Here is a 14,004-nt window from a genome sequence, read left to right as displayed (position 1 = left end):
GAAGCCTCCTGAAGCCAGTCTCCTCACTTCCTTCCTTCACTTCTTCCTCACATCCTCACATCCTTACCACTGACACCTTTAAGCCCAGGCTTGCTTTGGTTGTACATCTGCTTGCACACGACGTAACCATGTCTCAAAGGCATGATAGGACTGAAAATCTTCCTAGATTTTCTTCGTATCTTCATATCCAAACATCAGACTTGATGTTTCCTTCTAGCCCACAATGGATATCTGAGGAGGGTTCTAGGTATACTCAGGACTTGTAACTGACTACAAAAAAACATAGAGCAGTGTACTGTTGAAGAAGGCTCCTTTAGTCTCCTTTTGCGACTGATTTACTTCACTCTTTGTAGAAAACATAAAGCTGCTGGTTAAACATGACAAGTAATTCTAAAGTAATTAAGCAGGATTTTAAGCCAAAATATTGACAAACAAGTATATAGTGAGGTCTGGAAATGTTTGGCTTTATTATTATTATTATTATTATTTTTAGGTCATGCTTGGGATATTTTATCATCTCTTTGCTAAAACTATGAGAACTAGAAACTTACTAGTGGCTCTCATGCAATGACTTAATACAGAAGCCTGGTCTTTAATATGTTATTTATTGCTAGACTTTCAAGAAAGTTGCAGTGATTAAAATAATTTATTGTAGAGGTGTTTATGGGAGTGTATGCTGAAATCAGGAAAAAAAAAAAAAAAAAAAGAAGAATGACAAAGGGACATTAGAACATCCCTCTTGATGCAGTGCAGAGTGGGGGGTGAAAATCCCAAAATGTGATTTTTAAGTTCAGATATCCTAACCTTCCTCCTCTGCTTCCTCACCTCCTCCTCCAATCCTGCCATTTTTAATTTGTTTCAAAAACAAACAATATGCTCCTTGAAAGTATACACACACATGTAGTGATACAACATTACTAGAAAAAAATGTTTTTTGGGGGCAAGTGAAATGAAGAGACCTGAGTATTCCCTGGCAAGCTGTCTAAAGCCTGGAGCTCACACCTATAATTATCCTCTTTTTGTTTTCCTGCCTTGGCCATTGGAATAAAGATAAAAGTGTCTTTTTGTCTCCCAAAGAAAATTTGAGAGGGAAAATGGCATTCATATATGTCACATCTCTTATTTTTTTGAAGAGGCTTAAGGGAAGGGATTTTTGAAAGAAGCTTAATAGCTGCCACAAAAGCCCTACAGACAGTGCTAAATAAGAAGGGCAAACTAATGATATCAACAGGGACAATCTATTTCAAAGGAAGAAAACATGGCTGATAAATATGTATCTAAGCAGAGTGGAAAGAACTGAAACAGTGGAATGTGACAGAAGGAAATGTTTTTCTTACAAAGCACAATAGATCTTAGTTAAATAACTAGCGCAGCTTATTTAACTAAGCAATTATTTTTACTTTCTCTCTTGTTTGGCAAAACTAGGTCTCAGGGCAGATATCCAAGTGGGGGGGCTGAACTTTCATGGCAAGCAGTAACAGCTGGTAAGCTAATCAACTGAGTCAACGTTTCTAGTAAAGATGTTCCTCTACATATGCATTAGCTATCTATAAATATTTATTACAGGCATCCAAGTTTCACTAGCTGGGAGAAGTAGCAAGTGAAAATTAGAAGTGGTACTTCTGGTTTATAATTTCTATTTGGAAAAATATCCAAAGTAGCTTCTCCATGTGCTGTTTCCTATGCATGGAAAGGGATTCCTGTCCAATTAAAACCAATTGAAAAAAATCAGAAGGAGTATTTTGCTTTTGCTCTTGGTAATTTCAGAAAATGTGGTACTGCTGTGTCACCTGTTAAGAAAGTGAATTATGCATATATATTTTTTTCTTTTGAATCTAGGTCTCTCTGTTGGCTTGTATCGATATTTCCCCCTTTTAGAATACACTTTCCCATTGATCAATAGCTAGAAGAAATTCTTTATATATTATCTATCAGTGGTAACAAGAAAGGAGGTAGGTGAATTGGTTCTGTTATGCATGTGTTCATTGGGTCACAACAGAAGAGACAATTTATATGGAAATCCTATTTCTTGATCCAAATTCTGCTAAAAGCAATGAGAATGAATGGAGGACTTATATGCAAACATCCATTGCATAACTGAGAAGATTGGCCTAGAAGAGAATGTAGAAATCAACTCACGTTAAGGAGCAAGATTTGAGGTGTATTGAAAAATGCCATCATAAAAATAATATGATTTTCTTTCTATTATACTCCTGTACAAAGCTAGGAAGATATGTCAAAGTAATGTGTAACACCCAAAGGACTCAGGGAGAATAAAGCTTTTAAAAATCAGATTGCTTTAATACAACCCTAAAAGGCCTTAATTGTGATGAGAGTCTCTGTGGGACAATAATGTGTATGTGAATGAACATTTTCTCTGTATTTGAACAGCTTACTATAAACTTTTTAGTTCCTGTGTTACAGCTATTAGCTGAGGTTCCAGGCCTTGATTATATCTAAATGAATAATACCTGAATAATTGCAATGGATGAATGTTTGCAAACAGAAAGAGTATGCACAGTTAGATTGCATTGTGTATAGTAATGCATATTAATTCAAGGGACAAACAAAAATTCCCAGTGATTTAAAGACATTTATTCTTGCCACCCTTTATGATTGTATTTTAATATGAGTTGAAGTGGGTTTGTTGTCAAGGAAGTTTTTATCAAAAGTTCCTGCAAAATCATATTTTCAATATAAAAAACATTTCCTAGGGAGCTTATAGTTCAAAGTACCTAAGCACAAGAGATAAAAAGGGCTGAAAAAATGTAGATGCACTATGTGGCTCTTCCTTGTTTATTTGGAAATTCTAATTATGTCAAATGCACATTCACTAGCTCCAGAGAAAAGGATCCTCATTTCAAGCTGTTGTCTGCCTGCTATGCGGTTCCTGGCACCTTCCTTTAAAGGAGTCTCATCCTGGCAGGTCTTTGCGGAGGGCTGTGGGTCTGAGCGGGTTGGTCTGGTCTCAACAAGTAAGGCAGTGATTGCATTTCAAACTCAGCCCCGGATCGAGCATCCTCACCCTTGCTTTCCCTAGGCAGGAGGTGCGAGGGATCCACCACACATCACTGCTGGGGCTGTTCACAGCCCCCCACAGCAGCGTTGCATGGGGTGACTCGGAGCAGCCTCCTCTCTGCCTCCCTTTCCAGACCCACACTTCCAGGAAATGCCTCCTCCTCTGTCAGCCTCTGGTCTCTGAAAGCTGAAAACTTCTTCTCCAGCAGCATTAAACTGAGGATCTGCCTTTCATGAGGCATTTGTCTGAGGATGAAGGCGTTATAGGCTTTGTATGCATTAGTACGTTCACAGGCTGAGTTCTAGTTTGTGCTTGCCATCTGCTAAAATGTTTGCACAGATTTTGGCCCAGTTCTGGCCTCAGTCATCTAGGGCTTCCTCAGCAGTATCTGGGCTTGTGGCAGCTGGCCCAAACCACTCCCAAACAGCCATATATTAATATTGTTAATATCAGCATATAATACCACACACACGAATATAATAAACAATATATTAATATGACTATAATATTAACATTATATACCAATATTAGTATATGTGTTGTTAATATAAGTGCTCTGGTTGGTGGGAGCCTGTGCTGTGCCATATTGCTTGTCTTGGGACCAGGCAACCTCTCCCTCTCCATTTCACTTACCCACGGTGATGCGACCACAAAATCCAGCAACCAGTCTAAAGGAAGAGCAGTGACTTCTGAACTGCCAAGGTTTAACTTCTGAAAGTATCTACCACAAAACAGATGCTGAAGCTAGAGAGAGATACCTGTGGTCACTTTATGACAAAAACATGAACCCTGCTGCTATCTGCCTGTTGCCAGCAGCATGGCTGGGAGTCACTGGGCCCCAAGGGCTGGCTTCTTTTCTGCTGTGATGCTTTTTCAGCTGGCTTTTGTTTTTTTTTATATATTATCATTAAAATTCTTAGGACTGCAAATAAGCAAATAATAGGCATCATTTCCAACTAGAGAAAAGAAACACGTAACCTTGTCAGTAAGTCTTCTGTGGTCAGTGTTTGCATATGTGTGCAACACTGCTAGGGATCACACCAGGGTCTGACTCAGATTTGTAAACCACAGAAAAAGCAGGGGCAGGAGGTTGGTAAAACAATACTTGTTCTGTCAGCTGTCCTAAAACACGCTTAATCAATTCCCTTTATCAGGACCATGCAGACCTCGTTTGCCAAGAGAAATTAGCTGCAACTAATTTACAAGCAATGAGTAATAAGCAATTTATCTAGAAGCTTACAACTGTTGCCTGGATACAAATCTGTTCAAATGTGTTTATATATAAAATGCTTTCAGGGTATTTGCAGCAATTTGGATTGATGACAAACTGTTGTACAGAAAGCCAGGGCACACAGCACAGTGCCTTTAGCCTCCTGTATGACTCAAAGTGCTGTCCGTATGCCACCACTGAATAGGCACAATGAGGAGCTGCTGGCTGTTGGGCACTGTCTGGTGACACAGCCCTTGCAGCCTCCAAATGTGGTGCTTGATTTGCCTCTGGAGGCTTAGAGAGGAGAGAGCACAAAGAGCAGTGTCTCATTTAATCAGTTCACTGTGTTTTTTAGCTGCTGTTATTTGGCACACTAAAATGCTGGAGAATACTATTTAAAAAAAATGAAATACACTAAGTTAATAAAGGGTACTCTTAAGAGCTGAACTGTCAGAACTGATTGCAAGGATGTTAAAAATTTTTGAGTAGGAACAAAAAATCACATGTAAATGTGAAATGTATAAGTGTACAGTCTGGAGAGGTATTTTCAACCAGCTTTTCTTCTCATTCTAATGCATGTTTGCATTGTCAAAGTCAGCCTCTGTACAGATACGTGCAAATAAAATACTATTCCCAAGGTGAATGCCGAGCTGCATCCACATGTCCAGCAGCTGAACTGAGTCCCAGAAACACAAGGCTGTGGTGGGAAACAAGGAAACCTCCTTTGCAGAGATTTGCTGTTCACTCAGATTAGACCCACACCCTGATTTTGGTAGAATGAGTGGTTTGATATAACTGTGACATACCTGGCTATGAGCTAGAAGATCTATTCTACTTAGCAGGAAAAGAAGGTGAAGTGGAAAATAAAAGAAAGAAGAAAGTAGCACAAACAGCAGTGACAGAAAACACTGGGGATAGCAGTGAAGCTTCTGCTGCATTTTCCCTTCTGAATTTATTCCCTTTATTTCTGAACTTCATTAAAGAAAGACTACCAGCTTGTCCTTTAGGAACTTGGGCCAACAGGAGAGGAACTTCTGGCAGTTTGTGGTATTCCTCAAGTTCCCTTCCCCTGGCACCTTCTCATGCAGAGTGTGGGCAGGCTGGGTAGAACAAGTGGGTTCCCATGCCTGAAATCTTCTGCACATTACTTTATGTGAAGATAATATATGACAGAAACAATAGAGTTTATAAGATTTTGTTGATTGTTTTAGAAGTTTCTAATAATCAAGATTTTCCCTATTAAAATTCTACTTAACATTTTCACAAACTTTAAACAAACAAGAAAGTGAATGCATAGAATGAAGTATTTTTTTTTATCCACTATATTGCACTGCTTCCCTCTGTCACCTTCAGCTTTTGTCTCCTTGGCATACATTTCCTAAGTTTAAAAGATCCAGACAGTCATGGTGTTAAGAGTCACTACCAAGTCACTTTAGCCATAGCTGCATGAAAGTAGGACTAACTAAAGTGTAGGCTGTGCATATTTTGTGCTCCCAAACCTTTGAATTCTCAATTAAGTTTTGATATCTCATTTTCCTGTTAGTATTTGGGGATATATGTATAACACCATAGGCAGCATGTCAAGTTAATATGTCATTCTTTGAAATACACTCTTATTCCGCTAGGCTGTTCCGATAAGGAAAAAGACTATGCCATAAAAATCAGTACAGCCATATAAAAATTTCCTCTTTGTTTTCTCTTGAAAAAAAATAAAAAATAAAAATGCTTTTTTTGGGGGGGTGAGGTGGGTAGGGGATTGTTTAGAAACATGGTCCCAGTGGTCTCCTTTCTGGTAAACGGCAGTCAGCTCTGCATGACTAATGAAAGGACTGCCACTTGGCTCAAATACTTAGCCAGTATTCAGGGCCTTGGTAGCAAGGTTTTCCTTGGAAGATAAATTCTTGAAAGACTCAAGTATTTCTTTGGCACAGCTCTCTTTATCTACAGAAATGCAGTGAATTTCCCGCAACACAGACAGGCCAAGCAGCAGGAGGTAGTCTTCTCCTTCAGAAGCCCAGGACTCATCCCTGCCAAGCCCAGAACAGATCCCTGTTGCCTTTCCCATGGTGGAACCATGCATCTGCCACTGGCTCTCTTGACATCTTGTGTGACAAGGATGAATGCAGTAAAAGGTTCCACTTTTTTTTAAATTTATTTATTATTATTATTATTATTATTATTTTTAGTCCTATAGAAACATCTCTACCTGCTTGACTCAACTTCTATTTTGCCAAATACAGTTAATTTGCCAACCAACTTGGGTGCTAGCTGCTCCTGCTTAACTGCTGACAGAAGAGCAGCTTTCTTCTTTTAGCTTGAATAAAAAGTGGCTGCTGTGCCACCCTCTCAAGGATGGTAGATCAAAGGCAGCACCTTCTTAGCACCTATCATCACTTCAGAGCATCAGGTAATTGTTCATAGAAACCTTTGGCCACATCTCTTTAAGGTACAATATCATTTCCACAGCTTGAAATGAAGCTGCTCACTTTGAAATTGAAGAACACTCATCCAGACTTCTAAATGTGAGAACACAAGACATTTTATTAAAAGATTTAATTTTATGGCTAAATTAAATCCTTTGGAAATTTACTCCAGGATAGTTTTCTGTTGTAAAGCCAATGGCTAAAAATTTTAAGTTAACACATTAAGATGCAAAGCAGAAACCCAACCTTTGCCTGTAAATGGTAGAAAGTGCTAGTGATTAATCAGGCAAGAAGAAATGAAGACTGTAAAAGAGAAAAAAAAAAGTTACTGCTTTTTATTTTATTTTATTTTTTTTTTCTTCTTTTATCAAATTCTTTAAGACCCTTAAAAAAACTGTATTTAAAATAAAGGATGAAGAAAAGAAGCTTAACCAAATATGCAAGAGAGACAGCTGCAGCTGAGAATCCCAGAGAGTTTAAGCAGAGGTAGCACAGAGGGGCTGCTGCATTTGCCCAGTATGCCCCTGGAGCTGCACTGCATCCCTGTACCATGTCCTGGAGCTGACACGTGCATGAAGGGACCTACAAGCATGAGGGAGCAGGGTGATTTGCTGCTGAAAGATGAAGAACGCATGTAGGTTGTGAAACCATTCAGGAACGGAGAAGGGTTGGGGGGGAATCCAGCACACTGCCACTTGATTTCATGCCCACTGCAGCTGGCTATGGTGGGAGGTGAGTGTTCAAGCTGTGCTCAGTGGTGACTCTGTAGACCTGTCTGATTGTTTGTTGAGGGTCTTGGGTTGCAAGTTAGAAGAAGGAGACTACCATTCTCATGAAGAACAATGTGCTAAGTGACCCTGCTTGGCAGGGGGATGGACCAGATGATCTCCAGAGGTCCCTTCCAACCTCAGCCATTCTGTGATTCTGTGAATTCACTTTCTGTATGTTTGTACTGATAACTTCAATGATATTGACAGTATAAGATGAAAATTAGGAAGAGGAATCAGCTAAAGCAGATTTTAGGGGCTGTCTTCTTCACTGAGATTTACCAATTCATGGAGTGTATTAGTGCTGTTACAGGTTTTGGAAGAAAGAGTAAACTTTGTCCTGGGGAACTTGAAGTTTGTAATAGAAATAGTTTTGATTAGCTAACAGTCTTTAATATCTTCCAATGTCATGATAGAAGGCATCAGCAAAGTGAAGTAAAAGCACAACCTGGAATTTAGAAATTACTTCAAGTTACTCTTCAGGTCACTAAGTTTGTTCCTGGTAAGCAAAATATAAATGGAAAACTGACAAGAATGTGCCTTATGGTAGAGAGAAAGTCTTACTCCAAGTGGATGTGCATTGGTTAAAATTACATGGGAAGTGCTGAAGCAGACTACACAGATATGAGCCTATTGATCTATTTCATGGCATTTTTTTTTTTTTTTTTTTTTCCTCTGCCTCTAGCTTGACTCAAGTTTCCAGAGATACTTGTTTTGACAGTTTGAAGATACTTTAAGACAATACGAGGGTTTCAGTTCTGTGCATACCAGCACATTTTCCCATATTCTAAAGCATATTAGATGAAGACTGAATTTTGATTTCTGTAGAAAATAAAAGTAAGTTGTATAGTTCCTTAACAAAGCAGCTCTGTAATTATTGCTATTATATAACACTTATAAAATAAATTTGTTTGTTTGATTATTTTTATTAAAAAGCATGGAAGATACGGCAAATGTCCAAAGTAGGGGTTTTATCTGCAAATATTCCTTCAGTAGTTGTATGTATTGTCACTAATGATCCCACTGAAGCCGTTCTTAAATGTCATTAATGAAGCATTGTTTTTTCAATGTATACAAAGCCCTTTCAAATGCATTACATTTGAATAGTAATTAACATTTACCATACTAATTATCATAAATTAATATCAGAGCATCAGAATATTTGTAGCAGCTAAGGTCAAAAGTCCACTTAATCTGGTATTCTGTGACCAGGAATGGTCATAAGTGCAAGAACAGGGTAAATGTGTGTGACACTTCCTTCCTATTCTCCTGGATGTAATTTGCTTACTTAGTGAGTCTAAATAGTAGCAAGGTGCCCAGTAGGTGTCTTTCCAATTCATTGTCAGCCTTCTCTTGAGCCTGAGTAGACTATTTGCATCCCATGTCCTCTGGCCAAGTTCCATGAAAGTACCTGTTCTAAAAAGGTTCTACCCATTGCACAGGCACTGCCTGCTGCTTGACATTTCAGACATTTGCAAGAGATGGGAAAGAATGCCTGTTCTAAAGAAAATTTAACCAAAAATATGGGTAGTCTCCTATTTTCCATTGCATGTGTGCATGTAGTACGTGTATTTTGCTGTGATCTTGATGGCATGACACCCATAAGATTGAAACCTGCCATGCATGACAGATTTGACAAACAATCCAATATATATCTTCATGGACAATGTAATATCTGAGTAGCTCCTACTTTTTAGAAGGAGAAACAATTGGCCATGTTAAACTCAAGAGCAAGGCTTGACCCATGTGGAAATAACCCATATGGCTTACTGCACCACCTCCACAGCAGGTCTCCATTGGTGGTCTTCTCCCTTCCTAGTGCAGGTGAGAAGGGCTGGACCCCTCTGTGTTGTGGCCAGCGGCTGTTGTGGCGCTTCATGGGTGAAGAAAACTTGGGTGTTGGAATTAAAAGAAAAACTTAAACAAACTCTTTCCAGGCAGATAGTACTGTAGATTACAAACTCTCATTTTAGAGAGTATAAAAACAATTGTTCTTCATTGGCCATGAAATTCAGATGCAAGAGGAAAAACTTGGTAGCCTGTAGAGCTGTACTGGGAAGTTACAGAGAGCACAGCAGTTGTCCTGGCATACATACGCATGTTCTTCTGAAGATGGCAGCTGCTCTGGGCTGATTAGCAGCTGTGAAACTGCTTGGGTGAAGGCCAGACTGATAAATAAAGTAACTCTTTCAATACCAAATCTGCTCTTAGATGTTAGAATGGAAATGTATCAAATTAACTGTTCCACTTTATTTTCTAGTCCAACTACAAGAGTGTCACCTAAAACAAGAATATGGCTCTGTAATGCTGAAATGTGCTATCTAAATTCAATGGACTTTTTTAAGGAACTCTGAGATAAATAAGTAAATTGCTTCAGACTGTGGAATGAGATCAGAATGACCTCAGTCCAGTTAGTCAAAAAGGATCTTCACTCCCACTCTGTTCTGAAAAATACTGCTGGCCATCAGCAGTGTTCAAAACTGTTTTCATTTCAACCTTAGCTAAGCTGGGCTGTTAAGCAGCATGTTTGATCCCCAGAGCAGAATTAACATGATCCTAGCTACAGTGGTTAGCCAGGAGTATCTAGGTTGCCCAAAGGAGCTGCAAAAGCTGAGCATGCTGAAGAGAGGCTCCTCTAAGCTGTGACACATAAAGGATTTCATGAAGGGATAACACTGACTTCAAAGATAAGCAAGTTGCTACGAAAATTAAATCCCATTTACTATGATGACAGCTGGGGAAACCAAATAAGAAGGTTAGTCGAAAAATGTAGTAGTCATAAGATTTAGCAAGTCGGCAACCCCTTATTTGATCCTGGAAAGCATCTTTGAGATGGCGGGGAAAATAACATCTCAAGGGTATTTCCCTCCATCATGGCATAAAACTGATATACACTAAAATACTAATGGCAAAGAAAAGAGAAAAACACTGGAAAATAAGTGAAAGATTATTTTCAATTAAGGGGAAAGTGTGTCTACAAGGCAATTTGTTCTCAGAGAAAACTAAAACCAAAAGACATCATAAAATGAGTACCCATCGAAACATAATTTCCTATGGGCTTGCAGATTGCCAGAACCTAAACTCTAACCACATCATCCTGGTGCAGATCTCATGGTTTGATAGATGTAGCAAGCTTCTGCCTGCTCCTTGTGTTTGAGTATCGCCGTGTCTTACTGATGAGCTTGGCAGCTGCTGACTTGGAAATCATGTTGTGCTGCTGGTGGTGATGTCTGAGCAGAGCTGCTCATGCAGAAACGCTCTTTGTGTGGAAAACAGCATCTATTTGCAGCCTACCAGACTCGGTGAGGGTAGCTCAGTCTGTTGAACAAAACAGCTTGCATATTATAACATCCATGCTGCTAAAAGTACAGGTTTCCTTTAAAATCAAGTGTTCAGAGGTATTAATGTGGGTGTGTGCTCCAATGAAATAATTAGGATGGCATATGGGAAATAAGAGGATTTATCAATGACGAGATCTTTCTCTTTCCATCATTTAAGTTCTCTGGTACGTTTCAGCCATTTTATGGGCAAATACTGTGCTAATTGGTTTCAATTTCCCCAGGGAAAGGATCTGACCTTTTTTTTCCCTTCCTCTGAGAACATGTTTTCACACTTTTAATCAGAATATGCTGAGACTGCCTCAAGTCAGAGGAGTCTGTCAAAAACACAATAAAATGTGGAAAGTTGTAGTGGCAAGTTGGCGTTTTCTTTTTATAATTCTTCATATTTTTACTTTTTAGGAAACAACTTCAACCTGTTCATAAACATATATCCAGATATATTTAAGTATCATTTGTGGAGATTTTGATGATTGACTTCTTAGACTGAATTAGGGAACTGGCAGACAAAGGCAGGATTTTGAGTCATTTTGCAGCCCTGGGGGATGCTATCAGAAGGAGAAGTGATGCTGCTTACCCCAAAGAACATCAGCTGATACTCAGGCCTCTTTTTACTCTCCCATTGATATTTCTCTTTCAGGATCATCATCAGCACAATCTGAAACCAAAACAGGGTTTACTATGGGAGGATTATGCTGTTCCACTGCCACTGTTTTGAATGGATGTTCCTAGTTCTTTGTTAATCACACAGGGATGTCTCTAATGCCACCATAACTTCAAAGCCTGCATATCATAAGCACTGGCAAACAAGATGCTCTACTGCCCCCTTGTCCCCCATCCTTTGACCTAGTTTTCATTCTTCTTTTTTTTTTTTTTTTTTTTTTCTAGTTAAATATGGCAATCGAATATTTACAAAAGACTCATAAAAAAAGCAATAAGTATATTTATGACCACAAAAATAAACTGCTAGTGCTTAAGTATTTGTACTAATTCTGAGAAGCTGTGACAAATAATGGATTTTGTAATTATTATTTTCTTTTCCTTTTCTACTAACCGGAGCAGGTACAGAACAGTGCTTGGCAGCATTTCCATTGATTATGGTGTGTTTTGCATCATCATGATGCCCTCCTCTCCCAGCAGAATTGGAGCTCTGCGTACCATCCTAAAATCAGAATGACTTTGTTCAGCCTTAAAGTAGTAGGGCTGGGACATGGCTGGATGCCATTGCTATTCTTGCTCCATGTCATTTATTTTTCATTGATGACATGTTCTCACTACGAGCAAAACAAGAGAATATATATATATATATATATAAAGACATTTAAAAGTCTTCAGCCAAAACATATTGGTTGCTTGGTCTATACACTCTTGTGAACACAAACGCATCACTGTGCCAATATTATATTCAGAAATGATAAGGAGGAACATGTGTCTTTTATTTTATGCAGTGCTTGCCTGTAAAGCAAAGAGCGTCTCAGTGTGGGGCTGCAGGCCAGGCTAGCACCAAGGCCCTCTCCTCACTCTGATGTTGGCGGGGAACAGCCCAGCCCAGAGCCCTGCTGCATCAGGGCTGCAACTGTAGGGTGGTAGGGCTGCTTTGAGCGGGGTCACGTCATGTGCCCTCAGTCCTGGTGGAACCAACATTTCTGGGATTTTTTGTTTTTGTGGTTTGAGGCGAAGATAATAGACTGGCATGTGGAAACTCTGGGGTCTTTTTGCACCTCTCCCAAGGGCTTTCATCTCCCTGCATGGCTTCAGCTCTGTGAAACAGGGGTGCTAAAAACATCTTTCTGTTTCTTGCTAGCTGATTGGATTCATTCCTGGGTATGTTTTTGGGGCCCATGATCCCTGAGACACGTTCCTTTTGTAGTAGTAATGTAAATTACTACAAACTCCCTGGGCAGTTGTGCTGTGGTTGCGATGGGTCATGGGAGATGGAATTTGGATAAAAGTTGAATATTTTATGTTACTTTGGCCCCCACTCTCTCTTTAACCACTTTCAAACTGTTTTTGCAATGTTTTATAGTCTCTTCAGGATCTTCAGGATCACGTGTTAGTTCCTTTTCTTCTTTTGTGTTTTTCATTTTAGATATATATTTTGGCTCAAGTTTTAAATAGATGTTTTCAGTTACAATGCTTTCTATCAGTTTTAAGTGTATTGTTTGCCTTAGCATCAAACATTCAGAACAGAACTGTTATACATGAAATTAAATCATCTCAATATTTGTTGTTAATGATTACATGTATAAAAAATATACTGCCTATTTAGGAGTTAAAAGTAAAATGGAAATGTGCATGATGTGTTCTTGTGGAGCTGCTCTAAAAGCAAGGAGTTGGTAATAGAGGAATAATGCATTTTGTAAATCTTGTGAAACTGGCAGGCAGCTCGGGGGTAGCTGTGGGTGCATAGTGCCCTCATGGGGGATGCAGGGAGATGTATTATCTGCAGGGAGAAGAAGGGGCAGCATTTTTCAGAGGAAGCACTGGGAATGTTATCTGAGTAAGAACAGTTTTCTTGCTATCTCAGATCTGCATAAGCTTTTCCTTAGTATAGAGCTGGAGTGTTTTGATACTAAATCGTGTCAGGTGACAAAGTTACCAGCCCTCTCTTTTAGCATTTGTAGAGTCCTCCCAGACCCCCCAAGCTGCACAAAGTATGCTACCTGCTCCTAACAGCTATTGCTCTCCCTTTGGGGCAGGTTGCAGGGGGAGTAAAACAGTATGAAAAACTGTATGTTGAAAATTCGGCTTCACCTCCATCTTATTCTGTGTGAGGAGGCCAGGAAAAAGGACAGCAGAAATTTGCAGTCCTTACTTTGCATTTGAAACAGCAGCAGTAAGTTTCATACAGGCAATAGGGTCCCCAGTGCGTCACCCCACTGCTTGTGGGATCCAAAGTACTGCTGCCTTCCTGAGAGTTACTCATGGAGTTTCTTTCATATCAGAAATGTGCTTTTGCTGTAGAGAACAGGAAATTATTGGTGTAATAAATAAAGAGTAGCAAGGTTTGGTTTAAACTTCAAGAAATCATGACTGTGCTTTTGTTTACAGTCTTCACTCAGATCCCTTGAGAATCACAAATCTAGGAATAAAAGCAAAATGAATAAGCAGTTAGTGTTGTTAATAATCTTGAAGTTCTTAAATATTACTGGCTTCTGCTTCTTGCTGCAGAAACCTGGACTGCTGTGCATGAGTCAATATTCCTTCCTTCCTTCCTTCCTTCCTTCCTTCCTTCCTTCCTTCCTTC

Source organism: Oxyura jamaicensis, chromosome 1, assembly GCF_011077185.1.
Source record: "Oxyura jamaicensis isolate SHBP4307 breed ruddy duck chromosome 1, BPBGC_Ojam_1.0, whole genome shotgun sequence".
In the NCBI taxonomy this organism is placed as follows: Eukaryota; Metazoa; Chordata; class Aves; order Anseriformes; family Anatidae; genus Oxyura; species Oxyura jamaicensis.
This window is presented reverse-complemented; position numbering follows the sequence as displayed.